Source organism: Rhinoderma darwinii, unplaced genomic scaffold (assembly GCF_050947455.1).
Source record: "Rhinoderma darwinii isolate aRhiDar2 unplaced genomic scaffold, aRhiDar2.hap1 Scaffold_4425, whole genome shotgun sequence".
NCBI lineage: Eukaryota > Metazoa > Chordata > Amphibia > Anura > Rhinodermatidae > Rhinoderma > Rhinoderma darwinii.
Genome location: NW_027463885.1, coordinates 34706 through 61483, shown reverse-complemented (window position 1 = coordinate 61483; position 26778 = coordinate 34706). Strand labels below are relative to the sequence as shown.

Genomic DNA, 26778 nt, shown 5'->3' with positions numbered 1-26778 from the left:
TAAGGTATGGAATTCAAAGAGCAAAAGAAAAAAGAGCGGTCTATGAAAAATTAAATATTCAATTGCAAACTCTTTACAAAATAAGGTCTGTGGGGGTAGAAGTGACTGAGGAGATAATACAGGTTAAAAAAGAAGCCCAAATGTTTCTGGAAGATAAAGGAAAAGAGATAATTTTTAAAGCAAAAATACAACACATGGAAGAAAACGAGAAATGCTCCAGATACTTTTTTAAAAAAAGTATACAAAAGAAGATTCATATAGATAAAATGGAAGGAGAAACCGATATTGACAACATTTTAAAAAAAACTCATATTTATTATAAAAATCTTTTTAGCGAAAAAAATGTGGATACTAATTTTATGGAGAACGTTTTAAAAGAAGTTTCATGTGTTTTAGATTTTAATGCCCAATCTGCTTTATTACAGCCCATCACCGAGAAAGAGATGCTGGATACTATAAATAGTTTTAAGTTGGGCAAGGTTCCAGGAGCTGATGGGGTACCAATCGAATTTTACAGAACTTTTTATGAGGTTTTAAAGGATGATTTTTTATCTCTCCTTTTAGAAGTTTTTAGCTCAAAGATTTTACCAGAATCCTGGAAAATGGGTGATGTATCATTACTGCACAAAAAAGGTAATAAAGAAGAGATCAAGAACTGGAGGCCGATAACTTTATTAAATTGCGACTACAAGGTAATGGCCAAGATCTGTGCAAACAGACTCAAAACTGTGATTGAGAAACTTATTCACCCCAATCAAGTCTGTGGAATTCCAGGAAGAAGTATATGGGAAAATCTTAACCTCATAAAAGATCTGATAAATGATGCAAACAGCAGGAAAAGCAACTTGGCAATTTTAATGGTAGATTTTGAAAAAGCATTTGACAGGGTCTCACACCAGTTTTTATTCAATGTTTTAGGAAAGATGGGCGTACCAGAAAATTTTATAAATTCTTTAAAAGCATTTTATAGGGACTGTCAAAGTAGAATTTTAATTAATGGTTTTAAGTCCCAGGCTGTTCCCCTCAGGTCCGGTGTGAAACAAGGTTGTCCCCTATCACCTCTACTTTTTATCTGTGCCCTTGAACCCCTTTTATGCATGATTAGGAGAGATAATGACATTTGTGGGGTAGCTCTCCCGGGTAGCAAGGGTACTGAAGCCAAGGTTGTAAGTTATATGGATGATGTTGCAATAACCTGTAAGGATAATATATCATTAAAAAAGACCTTAAAACAAATCCATTATTTCTGCTGTGCATCAGGTTTTAAAGTAAATTTTAATAAATGTGAGATTTTAAAGATTGGTGCAATAGATATGCAAGACATTGAGATTCCAATTGTAGAGAAAGTGAAGATTTTAGGTATTTATTTTAATGAATACAATAATGTAACGGAGAACTGGGAGGGGATCATGCAAAAAGTAAACCAGAAGTTATGTATATGGAGAATGAGAGATCTGACTATGGAGGGCAAAGTGCTTATTATTAAAATGGTGATCCTGCCTTTGATTTTATACTTGAGCTTAGTCTTCCCCCCTCCCACCCGTATTTTATGCAAATTGCAAAAAGCATGTTTCACTTTCTTTTGGAATTCAAAAATGGAAAAATTAAAAAGAGAAATCGTTTTTAAACCCAAAGATAAAGGAGGAAAAGATTTTACTGATTTTAGAGTTTTCTTATACACTAAGTTCTTTTCATTATGTTTTAAGAATTTTTTTAAAGAAAACTACTGGTCATTCTTCTTGAGATATAATTTGGGAAATTTCATGAGGCGTTTTGGGTGGTTTCAAACTGATCTTAAACATCCCTACAGTTTTAACATGCCAGATATTTATGAGATTTTAGAGAAAATTGTTATCCTTTTTAATCTCACTAAGGTAAAAACAGATGTCTTAATGAATGGCAAAGTTTTAACAAAATTTATTTCAAAATCCACTGAGGTTTGTTTTATTGGGAATTTTAATGAGATACAATGTAAGAATATATGGAAAATGCTGAATTCTTTTTATCTTTTTAATTCCCAGAAAGACCTAGCCTGGAGCTGCGTCCACAGTTGCCTGCCATGCCGTTCCTTCCAACACAGAAGGCATTTGTCATCTACAGCCAATTGCCCAAGAGAGGGATGCCACAACGAGGAAACTGTTTTTCATCTATTATGGACTTGCGATTTTGCGAAGGACGTTTGGAAGAAGATTTTACCGCTACTAAAAACAATCACGGCAATAAAGACTTTGAACTATTACGTCATATTATATGGACAAATAGACTGTGTTTCCTTTCCAGACAGATGGACGGCATGGAGGATCATAAACTGTGTGAAGGCAGCTCTTTGGAAGGCACGGAACATTTTACTTTTTAAAAAGGATATTTTATCGGTGGATAATGTAATTGGGATGATTTTAAGTGAAATGTTTTTATATCTTTTACTTGATAAACAAAAGGACGCTTCTGCATATGTAAAATGGCATTTTAATGATTGGAATTCTATATTGTAAATGTCTTGCACCTGTATGTAAAATCTTTTGAAATTTGAATAAACGGTTTTGTATCCTTGTGGTACAGCCAAAACAAAAAAAAAAAATCTGTTCTTATCAGTTTAATATCTGATACGTCCCCTATCTGGGGACCATATATTAAATGGATTTTTAGAACAGGGAGATGGAAATAGAGCTTGCTCTGTCCACTCCACGCATTGACCTGGTATTGCAGTATTTCCAGGACTGGTGCACCCTTTCCTTATGTGTTGACTAAAATCAGATTCCAAAAGTGTTTTTTGTGTTTGCCATTGTTTCTGTCTTTCTGAAGGGATCTCCCCTTTTAATCCCATTATTTCAACACCTGTTGGACAATGCATGCGTGATAATGAGCTAATTGATTAAATGCAATTATTGAATACATTGCCACCTCTTGTTTTGTGTCGTCTGTGTGTCTGTGTTTCCGGCATTTCACATTGGAACAGCTCATTCACCTTCCTTGTCTACTGTCCGCCCTCCCTTTTAGGTAAGTTAAAGAGCTGCACCTGAGCCAGCCACTGATTGATGCAGCACCACAGTCAAATAGTGGAGTGGAGTAGGGGAACAGCAAACAGCCATTAAAGCCGCCCGCCCGCCACAATGGACCTACCTGTGTACACTAGATGGATGTGATGGCATGTACTGTCGTCCTTACATTTCAAGAAGGAGTAAGAATTGCAGTTGCAACAAAGCCTTGCTTGCCTACAAAGAGAGCAGCAATTTGGATTTGTTACTATGTTACCTAGAAGAATAACAAACTGTGCAAGGATGGAGGTTGTAGGAGCAAGGATAAGTTGTCTGTAAAGTTGGTGGATGCTTATTTTCCATTTTGCAGTCCCTTGTCTCCCTCTTGTGGCCTCCTGGAGGCAACTAGCTGTGCAAAAAAAGACAGCCTGGCGGCCGGCTGTTGCAGTGTTGCCCTCTCAGGCAACACTGAGTGACTGACTGAGCCGCACCGTCTTATATAAAGTTCAGACGGAACTTTGCACGTGTCATAGTGGAGCCCTGAGGAGCCAGAGCCAGCTTTCTGACATCATAATGGGGCCTCAGAGATAAAAGCCTGGGCCCAGGCAGTGTTGGTCAGTGCTGCTCAGCAGGCAGCACTGGACTGGACTGGATTACAGCTGATACAAGGTGTGAAGGAACAAGGGGTGGCTGTGGGCATGCACTTGCTGCCGCTGCCAGTGTTTATCTGCATGGCAGCAGGGCATTTGGGCGTTGCCAGGAAGGCGTTTTTATGTAGATTCCTCCTCTTTCAGCACTGCATTGTGGTGCAAGCAAAAGAAGCAAATCCTGTCTGGCTTCCTCTCCGGCCTTTATTCACCTCCCGTGTAGCTGTGAGTGTGTGAGCCTGCAGGGCCCCATTGAATTGCCTAGAAGTAGGCTGAATCGCTGCAAGGGCTGAACAGCAGTATCGGGCAGGCTCGGGCAACGCGCGGCCCGTTCGGGTTATCGCTTCTCGGCCTTCTGGCTGAGATCAAGTGTAGTGCTGATTACTTGTAGTCAGTGCTGCCTGGTCTTGGTTAGGAGGTGCTCAGGTACCCTCTCTCTCGGCCTCGGGGGATCGTCCAGGTTCGCCTGGACTTCACCCCCGTGCTGCTATTTGGGAGAGAGGCTTAGTCCTGAGCAACGGGTTGCGATCCATATACACCCGTGTAGGTTTCGACCGAAAAGGGGAGTTGCGCCCAAAGTTGCGCCTACTAAGGAGTAGCGTAACGATCCCAAAAAACCTTACTCACCATGGACGAGGATCCATGTGAGATACCGGCTTATGCCCGGATTAAAAACACAATTCGTGTAGTGCTATCGGAGGAGAAGGCGACGACCTGCGGCTTAAAATTCGTGGTGGAGACCGTACTTGTTGGTATCTTCAACATCCAGAAGCGAGAAATTTTGGCGGTGCAGGATTACCCAAGAAGGAGGACATACGACGTTACTTTCATACAGAATGGAGTATTCCGAGATCTGCTGGCGGCTTATACGGTAAAAAATGACCCGAGACTGGACGGTGTTGACTTTTATGAGCACGTTATGGACATCACTAAAATGATAGTTATAAAGATGTACTGCCCTTTTGCCGACTTAAAAGAAGTGATGTCCTTTTTATTCCCTTATTTTAAAACTGTGAAATGTATTGGCAAAGTCATGAATGAGGTTGGTGTATGGACCTCAAAGTGGAGATTCAATGTAACGTGTTATAAAGATGCCAATTTTACAGGAGGGATAATGTTGCCGCCAGCACGTTTTAAAATAGGTGATATGGCCGGAGACTTTTATTTTTCAGGGATGCCTCCATTCTGTAGGAAGTGCCAAAAGTACGGTCACACCAAGGAGTCTTGTGACAGCACCTGTAGGAACTGCGGCAGCTCTGAGCACGAGACCAAAACTTGCCCTCTGGGGAAAAGGTGCCGTTTTTGCAGCCGAGTTGGTCACCTCTATGCTACTTGTCCCCACAGATCTAAGGAGTTGGAACAACCTGAGGACCGGCCAAGGCGTCCCGAGCGGCCCGCAGGCCAGATCACCCCCGTACAAAGAGAGGAACCCCAAGGAGGTGAGCAAGACGAAATGGATACCTCCAGCAGACCCCCCCAAACAGGTGACCCTAAAGAGCAGAGGCGACAAAAACGCAGAGCCAGTGATCAGCGGACGAAAGAGCCCCCCCAGGAGACTGGGGCGCAGGATAGTTCGGATGAAGCTGATCCTACTGGCCTGCAAGAGATGCTGGGTCAGCCTGTACCTGAGGCAGAGGTCCCGGGCGGAGCGGCAGCGCTCACTAAGAGACGTAGGGCGTACTCGGAGGTGGCAGCGGGGGTGCCGATGGGAGTACCTGCCAGGTTGAAGGCAGGGAAACCAGTTGACGTGCCCCCGGAAGCGACAACTGAAGGTCCCCCCCCTTCCAGACAGTTGGGGGATATAGGGACAGCTGCCTCCGAGGTAAGCGTGGTCCCTGAGACGTCCAGAAGCGCGATTCCTGCCCCTATAGAAGGGGAGGACGCTGCCAAAGATTGCGGAATCTTACCCGTTGAGTCCGTCTGGGACCCATTTTCAAGAAGCGCCTTAGGTATGGGGGGTCAGCTGAGTGACGGGTCTTCCTCTCAAACCTCATCGATGCGTACATTTGACTCGAGGAAATATGATGATGAGAGCTCGAGTGGGGTGTCTGGCGACGCGGAGGACTGCTGAGGCCTCCTCGGGTAAGATAAAAATAGACTGTCTCTCTCCCTTTTCCTCATGGCTGAGTTATGTGGTCTTTCCCTTAATGTAAGAAGCGTGCACTCACAGACAAGAAGAGCTGCCCTTTTCAACTACCTTTCTGTTTTTACCGCCTCAGTGTTTTTCCTACAGGAATGCTGCATACCTCACCGCATGAATTATAAAAAATATGAGGAAGACTGGAGACTCGGACCTTCAGTGTGGTCCGGGTCCAATGAATCAAAAGCCGCAGGTGTCGCCATTTTATTCAAAGGGAACGTTTTAATTGATCGTTTTTATGAAATTTTACCAGGCAGAATTTTAATGGTCAAAGCTTTTATAAACGGTGTTAGATGGCAGTTTTTAAACTTTTATGGTTCTACAGACAAAAAAGAAAGAGCAAAAATGCTAGAAATTTTACCCCTTTTTATCAATGATTCAGAACCACTCATTTTAGCTGGTGATTTTAATTGTATTTTAAAGGGGGAACGCCGGTTCTCTAATTCAGTAAGTCGAAACTATGATAAAACCCCGTCTATTTTAAAAGATATTACAGTGGATTTTAAACTTACTGATGTTTTTAAAAAATGCAATAGGGATCTACCGGAAGAGGACGGCGTCACCTGGAGCAATGTAAACTGCAGCTCCAGGATTGATTTTATTTTTTGCTCTTATCAAATACTGCCTTTTAAATGTGATCTTAATTCTAACGTGTTTTCTGACCATAAACTTTTATATTTTAAAGTTAATTTGAACGATCAAAGGAGAACTCCGAAGAAAGCCTGGAAATTAAACGTATCCCTTTTAGAGGATCCGCAAATTTTATCCGATTTTATCACCTTTTATAAGGGCTGCAGACGGGTAAGACATCCCAATATGCTAATTGTTTCCTGGTGGGAAAAAATGAAAATAAAGATAAGAGATTTTTTTATTAAAGCTGGGATGAAGAAAGCAAAAGAGAAATCTGAATTTTATGCTAATTTAAATACCCGTCTGCAGACCCAATACAAGTTCAGAGAACAGGGTATGCAGGTGGAGAAGGAGATCACCGAAATTAAAAAAGAAATCTCCCAGTGCCTGGAGCAGAGGGGAAAGGAGATAATCTTTCGCTCTAAGGTAAAACATCTTGAAGAAAATGAGACCTGCTCCAGGTACTTCTTCAAGAAAATAAATGATAAGCATACCCTGTTAAATGAGATAGATGGGGAAACAAATACCCAAAACATTTTAAAAAAGGTGCACGGTTTTTATGCGGATCTTTTTAATACAAAATATGTTGATGTTGATTTTATGAACGACTCATTGAAGGAGGTGGATGCTGTTTTAAATCCTGCTTCCCAAGTGTTTTTATTACAGGATATTACGGAACAGGAGATTTTAGAAACTACAAAGAGTTTTAAAACAGGTAAAGTCCCTGGCCCTGACGGTATACCTATAGAATTCTATGTTATATTTTATGGTATTTTAAAAGAGGATCTCCACCCTCTTTTTACCCAAGTTTTTAGAACAAAAGCCCTCCCAGGGTCCTGGAAGAAAGGCGAAGTGTCCCTGCTTTACAAAAAGGGGGACAAAACAGACATTAAAAATTGGAGGCCTATCACTTTGCTAAACTCTGACTACAAAGTAATGGCGAAGATATGTGCGAACAGATTAAAAGCAGTGATAGGCCAGATCATACACTCCAATCAGGTCTGTGGGATACCCGGGAGGAGTATATGGGATAATTTAAACCTTTTAAAAGATGTGATCAGTGACACGAAAGAGAGAGGAGGTAAAATGGCAATTTTATCTATAGATTTTGAGAAAGCCTTCGATAGAGTGTCACATTTTTATCTTTTTAAGGTTTTAGAAAAAATGGGTATACCGGAAGGTTTTTTACAGTCTCTGAAGGCCTTTTATGAAAATTGTACTAGCAAAATTTTAGTAAAGGGTTTTAAGACACAGGATGTCCTTTTAAATTCCGGAGTGAAGCAGGGGTGTCCCTTGTCCCCACTACTTTTTATTTGTGCGATCGAGCCTCTACTCTGCAGGTTAAGAAAGGATAAGCAGATAAGCGGAGTCCCCCTGCCGGGCGGGGGGGGACTAGAGGCTAAAGTGGTGGGGTACATGGACGATGTCGCGGTCCTTTGCAGGGACACCCTGTCATTACAGAAATCCTTTAAACAGATTTACCAATTCTGTTGCTCCTCCGGTTTTTTAGTGAATTTTAATAAAAGTAACATCTTAAATATCGGCAAAATGGTTTTAATGGACATTCCAGTCCCTGTGTCAGAGTCTGTACAAATTTTAGGAGTCTCCTTCAATGAGTCAAATAATGGTTTTACCAGTTGGGACTTGGTGGCACAAAAAGTCAATCAGAAAATTTGCATGTGGAACATGAGAAAGTTAACAATGGAGGGAAAGGTTTTAATTACAAAAATGGTGATTTTACCTATTTTATTATATTTAAGTATGGTATTCCCTCCCCCTGAGATTTTATTGAAAAAAATAATTAAAGCATGTTTTACATTTTTATGGAACTCCAGGATGGAAAAGCTCAGGAGAGAGAAGGTAATATTACCCAAACCAATGGGGGGGAAAGATTTCCCCGATATAAAAGCATTCCTTTTAATAAAATTTTTTACTTTATGTCTTAATGCAGTTTTTAAGGAACATTACTGGTCATATTTTATACGTTTTAACACAGGTTATTTTATGAGGAGGAACGGTTGGTTCTCCACGGTTTTAAGCTCCCCGTATGCTTTTAACCTTTCTGGCCAGTATAAGATTTTAGAAAAAATTGTAAACCTTTTTAACTTAAAAGACAAAAATATTAACGAAGTAAAAAATAGTAAAGGAATTTTAAAAACGATAAAAGAAAATGTTTTAGTAGCTCCCATCAGTAATTTTAATGAACAAAAATGCAAAGAAATATGGAAGATGGTGAGCGCTAAATATCTTTTTAACCCACAGAAAGATCTGGCCTGGAGCTGTGCCCACGAGTGTCTTCCATGCCGGGCATTCCAGCATCGAAGGGGACTGACCAACTCGGCTGCGTGTCCAAGGGGAGGATGTAGAGATGACGAGACAGTCTACCACCTATTCTGGGAATGTTTTTACGCGCAATTGATATGGACAAGAATCCTCCCCTTGGTACAGAAGATTACAGGACTTCGGAGATACACAAGTGATGGCGTTTTATATGGATGCCTGGAATGCCCAACACAGACTCGAAAAATGATGGCATGGAAGATCACCAACTGCGTAAAAGCAGCTCTGTGGGCGGCCAGAAACATTTTATTATTTAAGCATGAAGTTTTAGCTGTGGAAGATGTTTTAGCCATTTGTCTTAATGAAATGTACAAATATTTTCTTTTAGATAAAAAACTCTCTCCTGTTTTATGTAGAAAATGGTTTTTAAGTGAATGGAGTTCCATAATATGATGCCACCAAGTGCCCTTTTATAAATTGTTTTATATGACAATTTGTATTTATTTGTATTAAACCATGGTTGTAAATTTATGTAAATTTCTTTTGTAAAAACGTATTGATTTTTTTGTAAATCTGTTCAAATTTTAAATAAACGGTTACCTCCTTTGTTGGGGTAGTCAACTCAAAAAAAAATCTGTTCTTATCAGTTTAATATCTGATACGTCCCCTATCTGGGGACCATATATTAAATGGATTTTTAGAACAGGGAGATGGAAATAGAGCTTGCTCTGTCCACTCCACGCATTGACCTGGTATTGCAGTATTTCCAGGACCGGTGCACCCTTTCCTTATGTGTTGACTAAAATCAGATTCCAAAAGTGTTTCTTGTGTTTGCCATTGTTTCTGTCTTTCTGAAGGGATCTCCCCTTTTAATCCCATTATTTCAACACCTGTTGGACAATGCATGAGTGATAATGAGCTAATTGATTAAATGCAATTAATGAATACATTGCCACCTCTTGTTTTGTGTCGTCTGTGTGTCTGTGTTTCCGGCATTTCACATTGGAACAGCTCATTCACCTTCCTTGTCTTCTCTCCGCCCTCCCTTTTAGGTAAGTTAAAGAGCTGCACCTGAGCCAGCCACTGATTGATGCAGCACCACAGTCAAATAGTGGAGTGGAGTAGGGGAACAGCAAACAGCCATTAAAGCCGCCCGCCTGCCACAATGGACCTACCTGTGTACACTAGATGGATGTGATGGAATGTACTGTCGTCCCTACATTTCAAGAAGGAGTAAGAATTGCAGTTGCAACAAAGCCTTGCTTGCCTACAAAGAGAGCAGCAATTTGGATTTGTTACTATGTTACCTAGAAGAATAACAAACTGTGCAAGGATGGAGGTTGTAGGAGCAAGGAGAAGTTGTCTGTAAAGTTGGTGGATGCTTATTTTCCATTTTGCAGTCCCTTGTCTCCCTCTTGTGGCCTCCTGGAGGCAACTAGCTGTGCAAAAAAAGACAGCCTGGCGGCCGGCTGTTGCAGTGTTGCCCTCTCAGGCAACACTGAGTGACTGACTGAGCCGCACCGTCTTAAATAAAGTTCAGACGGAACTTTGCACGTGTCATAGTGGAGCCCTGAGGAGCCAGAGCCAGCTTTCTGACATCATAATGGGGCCTCAGAGATAAAAGCCTGGGCCCAGGCAGTGTTGGTCAGTGCTGCTCAGCAGGCAGCACTGGACTGGACTGGATTACAGCTGATACAAGGTGTGAAGGAACAAGGGGTGGCTGTGGGCATGCACTTGCTGCCGCTGCCAGTGTTTATCTGCATGGCAGCAGGGCATTTGGGCGTTGCCAGGAAGGCGTTTTTATGTAGATTCCTCCTCTTTCAGCACTGCATTGTGGTGCAAGCAAAAGAAGCAAATCCTGTCTGGCTTCCTCTCCGGCCTTTATTCACCTCCCGTGTAGCTGTGAGTGTGTGAGCCTGCAGGGCCCCATGGAATTGCCTAGAAGTAGGCTGAATCGCTGCAAGGGCTGAACAGCAGTATCGGGCAGGCTCGGGCAACGCGCGGCCTGTTCGGGTTATCGCTTCTCGGCCTTTTGGCTAAGATCAAGTGTAGTATCTGTTCTTATCAGTTTAATATCTGATACGTCCCCTATCTGGGGACCATATATTAAATGGATTTTTAGAACAGGGAGATGGAAATAGAGCTTGCTCTGTCCACTCCACGCATTGACCTGGTATTGCAGTATTTCCTTATGTGTTGACTAAAATCAGATTCCAAAAGTGTTTTTTGTGTTTGCCATTGTTTCTGTCTTTCTGAAGGGATCTCCCCTTTTAATCCCATTATTTCAACACCTGTTGGACAATGCATGAGTGATAATGAGCTAATTGATTAAATGCAATTAATGAATACATTGCCACCTCTTGTTTTGTGTCGTCTGTGTGTCTGTGTTTCCGGCATTTCACATTGGAACAGCTCATTCACCTTCCTTGTCTTCTCTCCGCCCTCCCTTTTAGGTAAGTTAAAGAGCTGCACCTGAGCCAGCCACTGATTGATGCAGCACCACAGTCAAATAGTGGAGTGGAGTAGGGGAACAGCAAACAGCCATTAAAGCCGCCCGCCCGCCACAATGGACCTACCTGTGTACACTAGATGGATGTGATGGAATGTACTGTCGTCCCTACATTTCAAGAAGGAGTAAGAATTGCAGTTGCAACAAAGCCTTGCTTGCCTACAAAGAGAGCAGCAATTTGGATTTGTTACTATGTTACCTAGAAGAATAACAAACTGTGCAAGGATGGAGGTTGTAGGAGCAAGGAGAAGTTGTCTGTAAAGTTGGTGGATGCTTATTTTCCATTTTGCAGTCCCTTGTCTCCCTCTTGTGGCCTCCTGGAGGCAACTAGCTGTGCAAAAAAAGACAGCCTGGCGGCCGGCTGTTGCAGTGTTGCCCTCTCAGGCAACACTGAGTGACTGACTGAGCCGCACCGTCTTATATAAAGTTCAGACGGAACTTTGCACGTGTCATAGTGGAGCCCTGAGGAGCCAGAGCCAGCTTTCTGACATCATAATGGGGCCTCAGAGATAAAAGCCTGGGCCCAGGCAGTGTTGGTCAGTGCTGCTCAGCAGGCAGCACTGGACTGGACTGGATTACAGCTGATACAAGGTGTGAAGGAACAAGGGGTGGCTGTGGGAATGCACTTGCTGCCGCTGCGAGTGTTTATCTGCATGGCAGCAGGGCATTTGGGCGTTGCCAGGAAGGCGTTTTTATGTAGATTCCTCCTCTTTCAGCACTGCATTGTGGTGCAAGCAAAAGAAGCAAATCCTGTCTGGCTTCCTCTCCGGCCTTTATTCACCTCCCGTGTAGCTGTGAGTGTGTGAGCCTGCAGGGCCCCATGGAATTGCCTAGAAGTAGGCTGAATCGCTGCAAGGGCTGAACAGCAGTATCGGGCAGGCTCGGGCAACGCGCGGCCCGTTCGGGTTATCGCTTCTCGGCCTTTTGGCTAAGATCAAGTGTAGTATCTGTTCTTATCAGTTTAATATCTGATACGTCCCCTATCTGGGGACCATATATTAAATGGATTTTTAGAACACGGAGATGGAAATAGAGCTTGCTCTGTCCACTCCACGCATTGACCTGGTATTGCAGTATTTCCAGGACCGGTGCACCCTTTCCTTATGTGTTGACTAAAATCAGATTCCAAAAGTGTTTTTTGTGTTTGCCATTGTTTCTGTCTTTCTGAAGGGATCTCCCCTTTTAATCCCATTATTTCAACACCTGTTGGACAATGCATGAGTGATAATGAGCTAATTGATTAAATGCAATTAATGAATACATTGCCACCTCTTGTTTTGTGTCGTCTGTATGTCTGTGTTTCCGGCATTTCACATTGGAACAGCTCATTCACCTTCCTTGTCTTCTCTCCGCCCTCCCTTTTAGGTAAGTTAAAGAGCTGCACCTGAGCCAGCCACTGATTGATGCAGCACCACAGTCAAATAGTGGAGTGGAGTAGGGGGAACAGCAAACAGCCATTAAAGCCGCCCGCCCGCCCGCCACAATGGACCTACCTGTGTACACTAGATGGATGTGATGGAATGTACTGTCGTCCCTACATTTCAAGAAGGAGTAAGAATTGCAGTTGCAACAAAGCCTTGCTTGCCTACAAAGAGAGCAGCAATTTGGATTTGTTACTATGTTACCTAGAAGAATAACAAACTGTGCAAGGATGGAGGTTGTAGGAGCAAGGAGAAGTTGTCTGTAAAGTTGGTGGATGCTTATTTTCCATTTTGCAGTCCCTTGTCTCCCTCTTGTGGCCTCCTGGAGGCAACTAGCTGTGCAAAAAAAGACAGCCTGGCGGCCGGCTGTTGCAGTGTTGCCCTCTCAGGCAACACTGAGTGACTGACTGAGCCGCACCGTCTTATATAAAGTTCAGACGGAACTTTGCACGTGTCATAGTGGAGCCCTGAGGAGCCAGAGCCAGCTTTCTGACATCATAATGGGGCCTCAGAGATAAAAGCCTGGGCCCAGGCAGTGTTGGTCAGTGCTGCTCAGCAGGCAGCACTGGACTGGACTGGATTACAGCTGATACAAGGTGTGAAGGAACAAGGGGTGGCTGTGGGCATGCACTTGCTGCCGCTGCCAGTGTTTATCTGCATGGCAGCAGGGCATTTGGGCGTTGCCAGGAAGGCGTTTTTATGTAGATTCCTCCTCTTTCAGCACTGCATTGTGGTGCAAGCAAAAGAAGCAAATCCTGTCTGGCTTCCTCTCCGGCCTTTATTCACCTCCCGTGTAGCTGTGAGTGTGTGAGCCTGCAGGGCCCCATGGAATTGCCTAGAAGTAGGCTGAATCGCTGCAAGGGCTGAACAGCAGTATCGGGCAGGCTCGGGCAACGCGCGGCCCGTTCGGGTTATCGCTTCTCGGCCTTTTGGCTAAGATCAAGTGTAGTGCTGTTTATTCGTATCAGCTCTGCCTTGGTCTTGGTTGGGAGGTGCTCAGGTACCCTCTCTCTCGGCCTCGGGGGATCGTCCAGGTTCGCCTGGACTTCACCCCCGTGCTGCTATTTGGGAGAGAGGCTTAGTCCTGAGCAACGGGTTGCGATCCATATACCCCCGTGTAGGTTTCGGCCGAAAAGGGGAGTTGCGTTAGTTGGTTACAGTGACCCGTGTGTCTCTGTGGTGCGCATACAAGTTGGTGGTTTGTCATGGCAGGAAATGACAACCCAACATTTGAGCCGAATTTCACTCGGCTCAAAAACTCTATACGTTTTACGTATACGGAGGAGGCTCCAGCAAACGGCGGTCTGAAACACCTGATCGAGGAAGTGCTCCTGGGAGTGTTCGCAATCCGACCCTTGGAGATTTTGGCAATCCAGGACTATCCTAGGCGTGGGATCTATGACGTGACCTTGCGATATGACGGTATTTACTTGGATTTTGTGAATCGCTTGAAAAAGGTAGGCAGAGATCCCAGGCTGAAAGGGGTCCAGATTGTGGAGCACTTCCCCTCAGATCGAAAACTCATGGTGATTAAAATGTATTCCCCTTATATAACTGAAGAGGAGATTGTGTTCTTTCTGAAAAATTACTGTACTCTAGTTATTCCTAAGGGGAAGGTTATGAATGAGTTTGATGTGTGGACTTCAAAATGGAAATTTTTTGTAGAATTAAAAGACAATCCCAAAACACCTGAGGAAAAATTGGTACCCCCAGCTCGTTTTAAATTGGGCAATATTAATGGTGATATTTTTTTTAATGGTATGGAGGAATTCTGCAGAATCTGCAAAAAATATGGGCATTCAAAAAATGATTGTGAAAGTACCTGTACAAATTGTGGAAGTAAAAATCATACGGTTCGAAGTTGTAGTGAACCAAAAAATTGTAGTTTATGTCAAGATCCCAGTCACTTCTATGCATCCTGTCCCCACAGACAGAAACCGCAAAAAAATATGCACCAACCTCAACGTGGGAGACAGCTTGGAAACCAGCCAGCCCCAGAAGAGGAGGCAAATATGGAAGCCCAGGAAGCAGGTCACGCTACAGAAATTTCTACCGGTAAGTCTGTTGTCTCTCTTGACAGTGAAGGATTCCAGTCGCAGATTAAAATGAAAGACCGTCAAAAGGAGAGGAAAAGGATGGAGAAGCAGGGGACGGGGATGCTTTCCTCTTGCAGGGAAGGTAGTAACCCGGAGGAAGCTGCATCTCAGGCTCAACTAAAAGAAGAATCGGGTGCAAAAAAAAGGAAAACAGGTGATCCTCTAAATCGGGAAGTACTGAAGATGGGAAACCGTTATTCGGCAATACAACCTGAGGGAGAACTTGAAACACCCAGCATCATCTCGGAAACCCCGGAAGAAATGGCTCAGACGTCTGTCAGACAGCCTGGGGCTTCCCATACAAGAAGCCGCACGGAAGAGATGGACTATGGGTCAGAACCGCCAGAAAGGGGTAAGAAGACAGTGACGAGTGATCCAAATACTCTCCCTAGTCCTCTCTGTGAGGATTTTTCGGAGGAGGCAACAGACAGTGATTCCAGCTCAACAGACTTATTGCGCTGCGTGACCTCTAGGGGTGACCAGGATATCTCTGACAGTTCTCAGGGGTTGGCTAGGCTGGAAGAAGAAATTAAGACTTTAAGAGGTTGAAATTTGTGTTTTATCCCACCTTTTAACTTCATTGATGGCAGTTTTGAAAGGACTCTCCCTAAATGTAAGGGGTATCAAGTCAAGCACACGCAGAACAGTACTTTTTAATTATCTATCCCTGCTTTCCGCCTCGGTGTTCTTCTTGCAGGAGTGTGGCATCCCTCATCAGGCGGAATATAAGAGGTATGAAAAAGATTGGACATATGGGACTTCGGTGTGGTCTGGTTCCAATATAACAAAATCTGCAGGAGTGGCAATACTTTTTAAAGGTAATGTTAATATTTCCTTTAAACAAGAAATTTTACCAGGTAGGATTTTATTGGTTAAGGCCTTTCTTAATGGTGTTATGTGGCAGTTTTTAAATTTTTATGGATCACCGAACAAAAAAGAAAGAGAAGAGATGTTGGAAATTTTACCTCTGTTTATTAATAATTCCTGTCCTTTAGTTTTAGCCGGGGATTTTAATTGTGTTTTAAGAGGTGAAAAAAGATCTACACAATCTTCCAGTAGAAACTATGACAAAACTTCTGGTCTATTAAGTAATATCGTAACTGACTTTAAACTTACAGATGTTTTTAAAAATTGCAACAAAAAAATGTCTGAACTGGAAAGTACTACATGGAGTAATATACGATGCAGCTCAAGAATTGATTTTATTTTTTCTTCTCAGCAAATCTTACCTGTCCACTGTGAACTTTTAACTAACATGTTCTCTGACCATAAAGGCCTTTTATTTGTCTTAAATCTTGATCCTGGTTTTAGAAGAGGTGCTAGTTCATGGAAGATGAACGTGTCGCTTTTAAAAGATGAAAAAATAATGGCAGATTTTACTAAGTTTTACAACAGGTGCAAGCAGAAAAAGGACCCTACAGAATCTATGAGAATATGGTGGGATAAAATGAAGAAAAATATAAAAGAATTCTTTATCAGGTATGGAGTTCAAAAAGCAAGAGAAAAGAGAGCGGTTTACGAAAAATATAATACACAATTACAAACACTCTACAAAATGAGGTCTGTGGGGATAGATGTGACTGAAGAAATAATACACGTTAAAAAAGAGGTAAAAACATTTTTGGAAGATAAAGGAAAAGAAATAATCTTTAAGGCTAAAATACAACACATTGAAGAAAATGAAAAGTGCTCCAGATATTTTTTTTAAAAAAGTGTACAGAGGAGAATTCATATAGAAAAAATGGAAGGAGAAACAGTAATTGATAATATTTTGGAAAAAACACATACTTATTATAAAGACCTTTTTAACGAAAAAAATGTGGATAAAAATGTTATGGATGATGTTTTAAAGGAAATTTCATGTGTTTTAGATTCTAATGCCCAATCTGTTTTATTACAGCCCATTACAGAAAAAGAAATACTGGATACCATAAATAGTTTTAAGTTGGGTAAAGTTCCAGGAGCTGATGGGGTACCAATTGAATTTTATAGAACGTTTTATGAGGTTTTAAAGGATGATCTTTTATCTCTCCTTTTAGAAGCTTTTAACTCAAAAATTTTACCAGAATCTTGGAAAATGGGTGACGTTTCTTTATTGTATAAAAAAGGTAATAAGGAGGAGATCAAGAATTGGAGGCCGATTACACTCCTAAATTGTGATTATAAGGTAATGGCCAAGATCTGTGCAAACAGATTAAAAAACGTGATTGAGACGCTTATTCATCCAAACCAAGTATGTGGAATCCCAGGTAGGAGTATATGGGAAAACCTAAACCTCATAAAAGACCTGATAGATGACGCAAACAGCAGGAAAAGCAACTTGGCAATTTTAATGGTAGACTTTGAAAAAGCATTTGATAGGGTCTCACACCAGTTTTTATTTAATGTTTTAGGAAAGATGGGCATACCAGGGAATTTTTTAAATTCTTTAAAGGCATTTTACGATAACTGTCAAAGTAGAATTTTAATTAATGGTTTTAAGTCCCAGGCTGTTCCCCTCAGGTCCGGTGTGAAACAAGGCTGCCCCCTATCACCCCTACTTTTTATCTGTGCTCTTGAACCCCTTTTATGCATGATCAGGAGAGATAATGATATTCGTGGAGTATCTCTCCCTGGGAGCAAAGGTATAGAAGCCAAGGTAGCAAGTTATATGGATGATGTCGCCATAACCTGTAAAGACAACATATCACTAAAGAAGTCTTTAAAACTAATCAACAATTTTTGCTGTGCATCAGGTTTTAAAGTTAATTTTAATAAATGTGAAATTTTAAAGATAGGTGCAATAGACATGAGTGACATTGAAGTTCCAACTGTAGAAAAAGTGAAGATTTTAGGTGTATATTTTAATAAATACAATGATGTAACAGAAAACTGGGAGGGGATTATGCAAAAAGTGAACCAGAAGTTGTGCATATGGAGATTACGAGAGCTGACTATGGAGGGCAAAGTGCTTATTATTAAAATGGTGATCCTGCCCTTGATTTTATACCTGAGCTTGGTCTTCCCCCCTCCCACTCGAGTTCTATGTAAATTACAAAAAGCATGCTTCACCTTTTTTTGGAACTCAAAAATGGAAAAATTAAAAAGAGAAACTGTTTTTAAACCCAAAGAAAAAGGAGGAAAGGATTTTACTGATTTCAGAGTTTTCTTATATACTAAATTTTTTTCATTATGCTTTAGGAATTTTTTTAAAGAAAACTACTGGTCCTTCTTTTTAAAATATAATTTGGGGAATTGTATGAGGCGTCTCGGTTGGTTTAAAACTGACCTCAAGCATCCGTATAGTTTTGACACACCATATATTTATGACATTTTTGAGAAAATTGTTGTCCTTTTTAATCTCACTAAGGTAAAAACAGAGGTCTTAATGAATGGCAAAGTGTTAACTAAGTTTATTTTAAAATCCACTGAAGTATGTATTATTGGTAATTTTAACGAAATACAATGTAAAAACATATGGAGAATGATGAATTGTTATTATCTTTTTAATTCCCAGAAAGATCTAGCCTGGAGCTGCGTCCACAGTTGCCTGCCATGCCGTTCCTTTCAGCACAGAAGAAGACTATCAAACACTGCCGTATGCCCAAGAGAGGGATGCCACCAAGAAGAAACAGTCTTTCATCTTTTATGGACTTGCGCTTTCTCAAAGACTATATGGAGCAAGATTTTGCCACTTTTAAGAACAATTACAGCAATTAAAACGTTAAACTATTATGTAATTCTATATGGACAGATAGATTGTGATTGTACGCAAAATAGATGGACGGCATGGAGGATCATCAACTGTGTGAAGGCAGCTCTCTGGAAGGCACGGAACATTTTACTTTTTAAAAAGGATATCTTGTCGGTGGATGATGTATATGGGATGATTTTAAGTGAGATGTATTTATACCTGTTACTTGATAAACAAAAAGACGCCTCTGCATATGTAAAATGGCATTTTAATGATTGGAATTGATCAATTAATGTATTTGCACCTGTATGTAAATCTTTGAAATTTGAATAAACGGTTTTGTATCGTTGTGGTACAGCCAAATCAAAAAATCTGTTCTTATCAGTTTAATATCTGATACGTCCCCTATCTGGGGACCATATATTAAATGGATTTTTAGAACAGGGAGATGGAAATAGAGCTTGCTCTGTCCACTCCACGCATTGACCTGGTATTGCAGTATTTCCAGGACCGGTGCACCCTTTCCTTATGTGTTGACTAAAATCAGATTCCAAAAGTGTTTTTTTGTGTTTGCCATTGTTTCTGTCTTTCTGAAGGGATCTCCCCTTTTAATCCCATTATTTCAACACCTGTTGGACAATGCATGAGTGATAATGAGCTAATTGATTAAATGCAATTAATGAATACATTGCCACCTCTTGTTTTGTGTCGTCTGTGTGTCTGTGTTTCCGGCATTTCACATTGGAACAGCTCATTCACCTTCCTTGTCTTCTCTCCGCCCTCCCTTTTAGGTAAGTTAAAGAGCTGCACCTGAGCCAGCCACTGATTGATGCAGCACCACAGTCAAATAGTGGAGTGGAGTAGGGGAACAGCAAACAGCCATTAAAGCCGCCCGCCCGCCCGCCCGCCACAATGGACCTACCTGTGTACACTAGATGGATGTGATGGAATGTACTGTCGTCCCTACATTTCAAGAAGGAGTAAGAATTGCAGTTGCAACAAAGCCTTGCTTGCCTACAAAGAGAGCAGCAATTTGGATTTGTTACTATGTTACCTAGAAGAATAACAAACTGTGCAAGGATGGAGGTTGTAGGAGCAAGGAGAAGTTGTCTGTAAAGTTGGTGGATGCTTATTTTCCATTTTGCAGTCCCTTGTCTCCCTCTTGTGGCCTCCTGGAGGCAACTAGCTGTGCAAAAAAAGACAGCCTGGCGGCCGGCTGTTGCAGTGTTGCCCTCTCAGGCAACACTGAGTGACTGACTGAGCCGCACCGTCTTATATAAAGTTCAGACGGAACTTTGCACGTGTCATAGTGGAGCCCTGAGGAGCCAGAGCCAGCTTTCTGACATCATAATGGGGCCTCAGAGATAAAAGCCTGGGCCCAGGCAGTGTTGGTCAGTGCTGCTCAGCAGGCAGCACTGGACTGGACTGGATTACAGCTGATACAAGGTGTGAAGGAACAAGGGGTGGCTGTGGGCATGCACTTGCTGCCGCTGCCAGTGTTTATCTGCATGGCAGCAGGGCATTTGGGCGTTGCCAGGAAGGCGTTTTTATGTAGATTCCTCCTCTTTCAGCACTGCATTGTGGTGCAAGCAAAAGAAGCAAATCCTGTCTGGCTTCCTCTCCGGCCTTTATTCACCTCCCGTGTAGCTGTGAGTGTGTGAGCCTGCAGGGCCCCATGGAATTGCCTAGAAGTAGGCTGAATCGCTGCAAGGGCTGAACAGCAGTATCGGGCAGGCTCGGGCAACGCGTGGCCCGTTCGGGTTATCGCTTCTCGGCCTTTTGGCTCAGATCAGGGTTTGTTGCCTTGGTCTGGGCCAGGGGGCTAGTTTTCGTGGAGGAGACTCCGGCGTTCTGAGGGCGATCATCGTGCCGCTGGGCATTTAGGAAACATGGCTGCTGTAAGGAATACCATCCGGTTCGTGGTTAATGGACAGAAGAAGGACGAATATGGAACAGCACACATTATCGAGACAATTCTCTTGGACTTGGCTTGCATTGATTTGGATCAGGTATTCTGTATACAATCCTTTTCTAATATTGGTACATATGATGTATCTTTTTTTGAAGCTGCTTACTGCCTGAATACGTTTCAGTTTTTGAAAGAGAAACATTTGCATGAGGCCTTGCGGTTTGTTGAAGTTCAACCTCTCTTTTCTGCGGTAGAGAAATGTGTAACCATACATATGTACAACCCCTTTTTGGACAGAAGGCTGGTCAAGGCATTTTTGGCTCACTATTGTACACATATCAGAGGAGGTGTGGAGCAAAAAAACCATTGGGGGGTGTTTAATGGTGACATTAAATATTGGGTGCGTTTGAAGCCAGACTCCAGCTGCATTGGAGGGGTAATGAATCCCCCAGCCAACTTCTCAATTGGTGGAAACAAAGGCTATTTATACTATCAGGACATGCCGTGTTTCTGTAGGTCATGCTTCATGTACGGCCACACTAAAGAGGAGTGTAAAGGCAAAGTGTGCCGTAATTGCAAAAAGTCTGGGCATGAAGCAAATGCTTGCCCTTCTCCACCTATGTGTGACATTTGTGGACTGCCTGGACACACATGTAGGAAATGCCCTAAAGTGAGCCTTTTTTATGGTCTGGAGAGGGGACCTGGTTGGCAAGTAGGACCTACTGGTTCTGTGGCCTCTACACCGGCTAAAAATAAAGAGCCTACCAGCAGTGTTGCAGTACCTGCCCTTCAGAAGCCTGAGAAAGCAGAGTCCTGTGCAAAGGTAGTTGCTGATACTGGCAGTATGGTTTTGGGTGTGGTCCCTCCTGTGGAACAGGCTGATGCCTGTGCACCTGTTATTGAATCAATGGAGAGTGGAGCAGCAGCGCCACCTACTGGGTGTGCATCTCCAGAGCAAGGTGCAAGTATGCAAATTCAGGAGTTTTCCAGTCCAGAATCTAACATGGATGAGTCAGCTAAGGTGGAATGGTCGGTATCAGAGGAGGATGAGAGGGAAGCAAGGATGCCTAGCGCTACTAATGCTGCAATATTTTATAAAGTTGTTTCCAAAAGGGGCAAATCTGGTAAGGCTGTGAAAAGGCTGAAGAGAGGCTCTTTAGAGGATGTGGCGCACTCTAACCCTTTTTCCGTACTGGACACTGACTCAAGCACTAGCCCTAAGTCTGTTGGGGCAGGCTCAGAAGCACCCAGTTCCCCTGGGGAAGGGTTTCTGAATGAAGAAAATGTGGCAAATTTGGAGAAAGCAATGCATTTTGCTGGAACTTGATGTGTGTCATGTCCTTTTTCCATTTGTCTAAACATGACCTTACTAAATGTCTTTGAGAATTAAAATCCTTTCTCAGAACGTGAGGGTTTTCACATCTAGCCATAAGCGGGCTACTGTATTGGATTACCTGTCTTGTAAAGGCAGTGATATCATCTGTGTACAGGAATGCGGCTTATCAAAAATGCCTAAAAAAAGTGAATGGAGTCATGGTGAAGCGGTCTGGTCTTTTTCCACCCAAAACAGGAATGATGGAGTGGGCATATTGTTTCACAGCAAAGAGTTTGTTATTAAGCAAACAGAAATTATTCAAGATGGAAGATGTGTTTGTCTATTGTTGTCCTATAGGGGTTGGACTTTCAAACTAATTAACATATATGCAAATGCTGACAAAAATGAGAGATTGGTGCTTTTTGAGAAGTTAAAGTTTTTTTTGCATGGCAAAGTCCCGGTCATCCTTGTTGGTGATATTAATTGTATTTTTGAAAAGCAGGCTCGTGCTGGATCCACAGAATCCAAGGTTGACATAAGTGGGAATTTTTGGAAACAATTACTGTCAGATTTTTCTTTGCAGGACGCTGTATCCCAGAAACCTGGACCATTTACATACCATGCAGACGATGGGAGGACTGATTCACGTCTGGACTTCTTTTTCTTTTCTGCGACTGCAATGAAATGTGTGGATTACACACAAGAAAGGGTTTGCTTTTCGGATCACGAGTGTTTGATGGGGGTGTTTGAGATAAATAATTTATTTTATGGTAAAGGGGTATGGAGGATGAATGTTAGTTTTTTGGCTGAAGAGAGAGTTAAAAGTATGTTTGTAAAAAAATATGGGTTTTGGGTAAGGAAAAAACGTGCTTTCCGTAATGTGTGTGAATGGTGGGTGTGGGTGAAGAAGAAAATTGGTGGGTTCTTTAGGCAGTTGGGATATAGGAGAGCAAAAAGGAAAAGGTTGCAGTACTCTCTTCTCAATAGGAGGATGTCCTTCTTGCGTGAGTGTAAAGCTATGGGGATGGATGTGCAACATGACTTGGAAAAAACAAAAAAAGATATAAGTGATTGGTTTCGGGTGAAGGGAAATGAAATAATTTTTAGATCTAAGGTGGAGGTTAGGGAGCAGCATGAGAAGTGCACTAGGTTTTTCTTTAAAAAAATGTGTGGTGGGAAAAGTGGAATGAATGTGTTATTGGATAAGGATGATAAAGAGGTGTCTGGTAAGGATGTGATGGATGTGGTGTTTGACTTCTATAATGAACTGTATAATGTGAAAACGTGTGATTTGGGGGAGGATGATGAGTTTTTGGATGTTGTGTGTAAATATGTTCCTGAAAGTGAGTATTCCTTTTTGCTTGGTGAGATTATGGATGATGAAGTTAAGGATGTAATTGGAAGTATGGCCAACAATAAGTCTCCAGGGTGTGATGGGATACCAGTAGAATTTTACAAGAAGTATTGGGATGTGATTGGGAAGGATGTGATTGATGTTATGAGAGTGTTGTTTTCTGGGACAAACATGTGTGATGTGATGAAGAAAGGTATGGTTGTTTTGTTGTACAAAAAAGGAGATAAAAGGCGTTTGGAAAATTGGCGACCAATAACTCTATTAAATACGGATTATAAAATTTTTTCTAAATTGATTGCGAACCGTATGAAAGAAGTGATTGGATGTGTGATAGATGAAGATCAGGTGTGTGCGGTACCGAAAAGAAAATTGCATGATAACGTGGCGTTGGTGCGGGATATGCTTGAAGATTGTAAGTATCGGAATAAGGAGGTGATTGTATGTGCGTTAGATTTTGAAAAAGCTTTTGATCGTGTGGCGCATATGTTTTTGTTTAAAGTGTTAGTAAGAATGGGTTTTCCGTTTCGTTTTGTGAGTTTGCTGGAAAATTTATATGCGAATGCAAAGAGTTGTGTGCAGGTGAATGGGTTTTTTTCAGAACCATTTGAAATTATGTCAGGTGTGCGTCAGGGTTGTCCGTTGTCTCCCATTTTATTTATTTGTGCGATTGAACCGTTGTTACAAATGATTAGGAATGATAAAGTAGTGAAAGGTTTGTTGGTGCCTGGGAGTGATGGAAAACGAGTAAAGGCTCTAGGATATATGGATGATATTTGCGTTTTGTGTGATTCTGTGTATGATATGTCTAGAGTGAAGTTGATTGTGAATCTGTTCTGTATTGCGTCTGCTTTTAAAATTAATTGGGGTAAGAGTAAATTTAAAATTTTCTTTAGTAACAAAAGGGTGAGTGATTCTGACATGGAACAGGTGAATGGGGTGAAAATTTTAGGGATAGTGTTTGACGATGATTTGAAAGGGAGAGAAAGTTGGGAGGAAGTGGGTGCTAGGATTGCGCGTAAGTTGGAAATGTGGAGAATGAGAGATCTTTCTTTTTCGGGGAAAGTTTTAGTGGTTAAGAGTATTATTTTACCAATGATCTTATATATTTCTTTGGTTTTTCTTCCTACTGCTTTAACTCTGAAAAGAGTAAATAGAATTTTGTTCCTTTTTTTATGGGGGAGCGGGATAGAAAAAGCAAGAAGGGACATCTTAATGAAAAGCAGGCGCAACGGAGGCTTGGATTTTCCGAATTTGGAAATATTTATCGGGTTAAACTGTGTACGTTTTTTTGTTGAACTTTTATTAAAGGAATCCAAGACCTCTGGAATGATGGAATATTTAGCTGGAACGGTGATTCGGCGGTTAAGGTGGAAGGAAAGGAATTTATGTAAACCTATTGCTTTTCAGTGCACGGGGTGGTATTTGGGAGTTGAGAAATTTATAAATAAGTTCCAGCTAGAAGATGTGAGAATGGAGAGGTTTTTGAGTGATAGGAATGTTGTGAGGAAAATGTGTATGAATAATGTGATGTGTTCTGTAAATGGTTTGAATTCGAATGAGTCTAAAACTGTGTGGAAGAAGATTGTTACGTATGATGTGTCGAATAAGCAGAAGGATTTGTTATGGATGTCGGTACATGGTGTGTTGCCTGTGAGGTGTGTTCAAAAAAGGAGAGGTTTGGTTGCGTCTGAGAGGTGTCCGAGAGAAGGTTGTGGTGATGACGAGGATGTGAGTCATGTGTTTTGGTCGTGTAAGCATGCAAAGGATGTTTGGAAAAAGTTGAGTGGCTTGTGTAAAGAATTGACTGGATTGAAGAAATTGACGTATGAAATTGCTTTATTTGGTTTGTGTAGTCTGGGTAGTGAAAAGGACAGAGTGTTGTGGATCTTCTTGACGTGCGTGAAAGAGGTGTTATGGGATACGAGGAATTTGAATGTATATAGAAGAGAGGTTTTTGAGATGGATGATGTGGTTAGGATGGTGTTGGCTAAATTGTATTTTTATTATAAATGGGATCTAGAAAGAGGTATGGATGCGGAAGGTATATGGCGAATGATGAAATGGAGGCACTTAGTCTGAGGGAATATTGTTTTTGATTTTTTGTATTGTGTTGAAAAATAAATAATGAACCAGTATGATGATTTTTGATAAATAGAGAGGTAGTTTGTTTCAAACTACAATTCTCGGTTTTATTAAAATAACCTGAATGGTTTAATTAAAAAAAAAAAAAAAAAAAAAAAAAAAAAAAAAAAAAATCTGTTCTTATCAGTTTAATATTTGATACGTCCCCTATCTGGGGACCATATATTAAATGGATTTTTAGAACAGGGAGATGGAAATAGAGCTTGCTCTGTCCACTCCACGCATTGACCTGGTATTGCAGTATTTCCAGGACCGGTGCACCCTTTCCTTATGTGTTGACTAAAATCAGATTCCAAAAGTGTTTCTTGTGTTTGCCATTGTTTCTGTCTTTCTGAAGTGATCTCCCCTTTTAATCCCATTATTTCAACACCTGTTGGACAATGCATGAGTGATAATGAGCTAATTGATTAAATGCAATTAATGAATACATTGCCACCTCTTGTTTTGTGTCGTCTGTGTGTCTGTGTTTCCGGCATTTCACATTGGAACAGCTCATTCACCTTCCTTGTCTTCTCTCCGCCCTCCCTTTTAGGTAAGTTAAAGAGCTGCACCTGAGCCAGCCACTGATTGATGCAGCACCACAGTCAAATAGTGGAGTGGAGTAGGGGAACAGCAAACAGCCATTAAAGCCGCCCGCCCGCCACAATGGACCTACCTGTGTACACTAGATGGATGTGATGGAATGTACTGTCGTCCCTACATTTCAAGAAGGAGTAAGAATTGCAGTTGCAACAAAGCCTTGCTTGCCTACAAAGAGAGCAGCAATTTGGATTTGTTACTATGTTACCTAGAAGAATAACAAACTGTGCAAGGATGGAGGTTGTAGGAGCAAGGAGAAGTTGTCTGTAAAGTTGGTGGATGCTTATTTTCCATTTTGCAGTCCCTTGTCTCCCTCTTGTGGCCTCCTGGAGGCAACTAGCTGTGCAAAAAAAGACAGCCTGGCGGCCGGCTGTTGCAGTGTTGCCCTCTCAGGCAACACTGAGTGACTGACTGAGCCGCACCGTCTTATATAAAGTTCAGACGGAACTTTGCACGTGTCATAGTGGAGCCCTGAGGAGCCAGAGCCAGCTTTCTGACATCATAATGGGGCCTCAGAGATAAAAGCCTGGGCCCAGGCAGTGTTGGTCAGTGCTGCTCAGCAGGCAGCACTGGACTGGACTGGATTACAGCTGATACAAGGTGTGAAGGAACAAGGGGTGGCTGTGGGCATGCACTTGCTGCCGCTGCCAGTGTTTATCTGCATGGCAGCAGGGCATTTGGGCGTTGCCAGGAAGGCGTTTTTATGTAGATTCCTCCTCTTTCAGCACTGCATTGTGGTGCAAGCAAAAGAAGCAAATCCTGTCTGGCTTCCTCTCCGGCCTTTATTCACCTCCCGTGTAGCTGTGAGTGTGTGAGCCTGCAGGGCCCCATGGAATTGCCTAGAAGTAGGCTGAATCGCTGCAAGGGCTGAACAGCAGTATCGGGCAGGCTCGGGCAACGCGCGGCCCGTTCGGGTTATCGCTTCTCGGCCTTTTGGCTAAGATCAAGTGTAGTATCTGTTCTTATCAGTTTAATATCTGATACGTCCCCTATCTGGGGACCATATATTAAATGGATTTTTAGAACAGGGAGATGGAAATAGAGCTTGCTCTGTCCACTCCACGCATTGACCTGGTATTGCAGTATTTCCAGGACTGGTGCACCCTTT

At 42.1% G+C, this 26778-nt stretch overlaps 5 non-coding genes and 3 pseudogenes across 5 annotated transcripts; all 8 read left to right on the top strand.

The window, feature by feature from the left end:
* The first annotated feature begins 2544 nt into the window (after positions 1 to 2544).
* On the top strand, positions 2545 to 2731 carry LOC142714682 (U2 spliceosomal RNA). The gene has a single exon (XR_012870823.1). It is a non-coding gene; the product is annotated as a U2 spliceosomal RNA (small nuclear RNA).
* A 6537-nt stretch (positions 2732 to 9268) lies between these two features.
* Positions 9269 to 9458, top strand: LOC142714681 (U2 spliceosomal RNA). Its single transcript, XR_012870822.1, has one exon. It is a non-coding gene; the product is annotated as a U2 spliceosomal RNA (small nuclear RNA).
* Positions 9459 to 10688: 1230 nt separating this feature from the next.
* On the top strand, positions 10689 to 10879 carry LOC142714673 (U2 spliceosomal RNA). The gene has a single exon (XR_012870817.1). It is a non-coding gene; the product is annotated as a U2 spliceosomal RNA (small nuclear RNA).
* Positions 10880 to 12089: 1210 nt separating this feature from the next.
* On the top strand, positions 12090 to 12280 carry LOC142714667 (U2 spliceosomal RNA). Its single transcript, XR_012870811.1, has one exon. It is a non-coding gene; the product is annotated as a U2 spliceosomal RNA (small nuclear RNA).
* Positions 12281 to 13515: 1235 nt separating this feature from the next.
* On the top strand, positions 13516 to 13665 carry LOC142714685 (U2 spliceosomal RNA; annotated as a pseudogene).
* Positions 13666 to 18714: 5049 nt separating this feature from the next.
* Positions 18715 to 18895, top strand: LOC142714678 (U2 spliceosomal RNA; annotated as a pseudogene).
* Positions 18896 to 25155: 6260 nt separating this feature from the next.
* Positions 25156 to 25357, top strand: LOC142714683 (U2 spliceosomal RNA; annotated as a pseudogene).
* A 1230-nt stretch (positions 25358 to 26587) lies between these two features.
* Positions 26588 to 26778, top strand: LOC142714669 (U2 spliceosomal RNA). The gene has a single exon (XR_012870813.1). It is a non-coding gene; the product is annotated as a U2 spliceosomal RNA (small nuclear RNA).